The sequence below is a fragment of the Silurus meridionalis genome, unplaced genomic scaffold (genome assembly GCF_014805685.1).
Source record: "Silurus meridionalis isolate SWU-2019-XX unplaced genomic scaffold, ASM1480568v1 Scaffold422, whole genome shotgun sequence".
Classification (NCBI taxonomy): Eukaryota; Metazoa; Chordata; class Actinopteri; order Siluriformes; family Siluridae; genus Silurus; species Silurus meridionalis.
In genome coordinates, this window is record NW_025804527.1 from 7,423 (window position 1) to 11,133 (window position 3,711).

Sequence of the window (3,711 nt, forward strand, 5' to 3'; positions counted from 1 at the left end):
TTCAGAAGATCTGACTAAAGCCCCTTAGCATCTGCAGGACTGAATAACTCATTTCTACTCAGATGATTAGTTTGAAAAGAGAAGTAAAATCAGCTCTACATGGGTTGCTACACCAGGACTGAGAGATAGTTGTACCTGCTTCGGTGGAGTTTTGTCCTGTGGGTCCGCTGTTGGTTTCTTTCCATCGCCCCGTTTAAACAAATAGCAGAAAATACCTGCCGAGGCTGCAGTTACTCCCGTAAACAGCAGAGGTCGTAGTGTAAGATCCGCTATTGCAGCACCGAATGGTTCCATCAACTTCATTTTCGCTCTTGATCGCTGTTAAGCACCTGAATCGCACGATGTCCAGCAATGGTCTGCCGCGCCGCGTCCTCTGTCGCTAAGATACTTTGTTTGTTTGTTTATTTTTGTCACTAAGATACATCCATCACGTTACAGAGACACGTGACGTCATAAATGTGCGTCCAATTCCAAAGTCTGTTTTCAGCCGCGCTCTTACAGAAAGGTCCTATTTATTGTACAGAAATAATCAGAGGAGGGAAGTGAAGAAGTACAAATACCTCGTTACTGTACTTAAGTACATTTTTCTGGTCTCAGTACTTTACTTTTTTTTAGACAACTTTTTACTTTTACTTATTACATTTTTACACAAATATCTGTACTTTCTACTTCTTACATTTTCAAAACAGTCTCGTTACTTTAGTTTTAATTTATTTGGTGAAATGTTAATATTTTGTCTTCGTGCTCTATATAGGGAATGGTTTCACTAATAATAAAAAGCATAAAGCTTTGTATAAAGCATCCATGTTTGTCCATGCCCATGGTAATCTGAAACAACAACAATTAAAGCTTATTAACTTTATTTAATTCTACACACATTTAGACACTTTTATAAACTGACTCAGCACAATAGAATGTGTGATTAGTGATAAAAGAGATTTTCGAGTATGATTGATGTTAATATGAAGATGCAGTTGTGCTGTTAGTAAGACACTTAAACGAACACTACAGAATAAAAGTTAGGAGCAGAACAAACTGATCTTGACCTGGTACTGAGGAACCTCTTTGGGTTGGAGCAGAGACAGTTCTGTGGCCTGGTCACACACTGGAATGAAATATATATACAAAAGGCATTGTTATTATTATTATTATTATTATTATTATGTTATCATTTTGCTTTCCACAAAAGCAGCATCTGGGTTTTGATTTCTACACCACAACTATTTCCTTTTTCCACTTTTCTCCTGAATAAATTCAGTGATGTTCCGGATGAACATGTCTAATGTGGACTAACAAAACACTGGTACATTTTATTACACATTCATTAACCTGAAATCCTTCATATTGGTGGACACACACACACACACACACACAAATTATAATTTCTATCACTGTCATAAATCAACCCATAGTCATTCACTGAGGACTAAAGTAATGGCAGGGTATAAAAGCAGTCGGAGTTGGTGTGTGTCTATGGTAGCTTAATCAGTTGCAGGGGCTGAGCTGCATTACCCCAGCCAACATGTCCATGTGGGCCCCATATGGGTTTTATCTGGGTTATACGGGCATCATGTGGGCATGGGGTCAGAGTGGGCAATTTGATGGCCTGAATGTGTGCCCCAGCTTAGTCAGGTTTGTGGGCCCCAGTTAGGTGTCCCATTTAATTTATTTGGTGAAATGTTAATATTTTGTCTTCGTGCTCTATATAGGGAATGGTTTCACTAATAATAAAAAGCATAAAGCTTTGTATAAAGCATCCATGTTTGTCCATGCCCATGGTAATTAGAGTATTAAAAACTTGAAAATGATTAATTTGAGGTACATTTAGATCAGATAAAAATGCATGAATAAGTTGTGTTTAATGTTGTGTTAACTCATAACAAGCATGCCTTTAATCGTGATTAAATAATTTTTGAAAGATTGACAGCCCTAATATTACTATGAGGTGACGTTCAGTTACCAGCGTGAAACTAAAACAGGTAGTAGTAAAGTCTACTTTTTACTTTAGTACATGTCAGAGCCCAAACTGCTTTACTTTAACTTGAGTAAAAAAGTACAGTCAGTACTTCAACTTCTACCAGAGTATTTTTAAACATAAGTATCTGTACTTCTACTAAAGTGAAGGATGTGTGAACATTTGCCACCTCTGGAAATAATGAAAATCTTCATCATCATCATCTTTTGGCTGCTCTCCATACTACTCTGTCCTCTACATCTGCCTTTAAAGAATATAATGAGCACAAAAATACAATGCAAAGCTTTTAGGTTGCATTCTGCTTTTCTGCTTTTTCTTACCCAAAGTCATTACAAGCTGCACTGAGCTAAAATGAAATGATAACTTTATTATGACATTTATCTCTCATCAAAATTTACATTTACTCTCAATGTTCTAAGATAAATACCAAGATATTCTCTTTAGTATCCTACAAATACATTCGAGAATTGTTTAAAATGATACAGCAATTAGTCTTATATGGGTCCCAGCACACATAGGAATAAAGGGAAATGAAGACGTGGATAAATGAGCAAAACAGAGCTTTACAGAGATATACAATAGAGATACACATTTCATTAAGTAAATTAGAGATTAAGGTTGTAATCTTGAGTAAAGTGATTGAGGAATGGCATGTTATGTGGTATAATTAGGAAAAGGAAGATTTCTTTACAGTCTAATAAAAAGTAAATCAAAATATAAAGTGTATAAGTAAATCAAGGAAAGAAGAGACTATCTATAACAGAATATTGTTAGGGCGCTTAAATTTGAATGGTACATTTAAAATAATAGGTAAACATCCAAATAGGATATTTAAACACTGTCATGTTGAAGAAACAATATCTTATGTATTTCTTGATTGTAGGAAGTACGAACAAGAAAGCGGAGAAATTTAAGAAGAAATAAACAAAAAATAAAATCCAAAAAGTAAATTTTAAAGAATTAAACAAATGGTCAATTAAAATGCTTTGATTTTATTAAAGAGACTGGACTGACAAAAAGAATATAAAAATCTGTTACACACCCCGGAGCAGGAGGTGGCGGTAAAGCACCTTTTAGGCTAGTGCCAGCCACCGCTAAAACCAAAAAGAAGAAGAAATTTTATTATTATTATTATTTATTAGTATTTTTATATTATTATTATTAATAATAATAATAAAGAAAGAATCAGTAAAAGTGTTCACTCTATTCTTCTTGTGTATTTCAATGTTGAATGAGAGTGTTAATGCTGATATTAGTAATTTTGAATTTAGATACAATTCTATTCAAGAACAAAAGAGTGTGTATGTGTTTTATTATCAAAGTTAAATTAACAGAAACTAATTCAACCCTTTCATGTGTGAATTATTTAAAGACATTCAGATTATATAAATGTTTTCTTTTTTTTTACATTTCCATTTCTAAATATGACTAAAATAATTACATAATAAAATCCACTCGCAGAAGAAAAAATAAAAATAAAAATAAAAATAAAAATAAAAATAAAAATAAAAATAAAAATAAAAATAAAAATAAAAATAAAAATAAAAATAAAAATAAAAATAAAAATAAAAACAACAAACAACAAAAAACAGCAGCAGGTTCATTCACACAACACGACTGGGTAAAAGTCATTTCTCGCCTCAACATCTGTTACCTGTTAAAGAGATTCTTGTTGGCTCGTGTTTGAGTTTCTACTGGCTCAGCTCAACCTCCAGCTTCTCAATGTTTTTACTAAA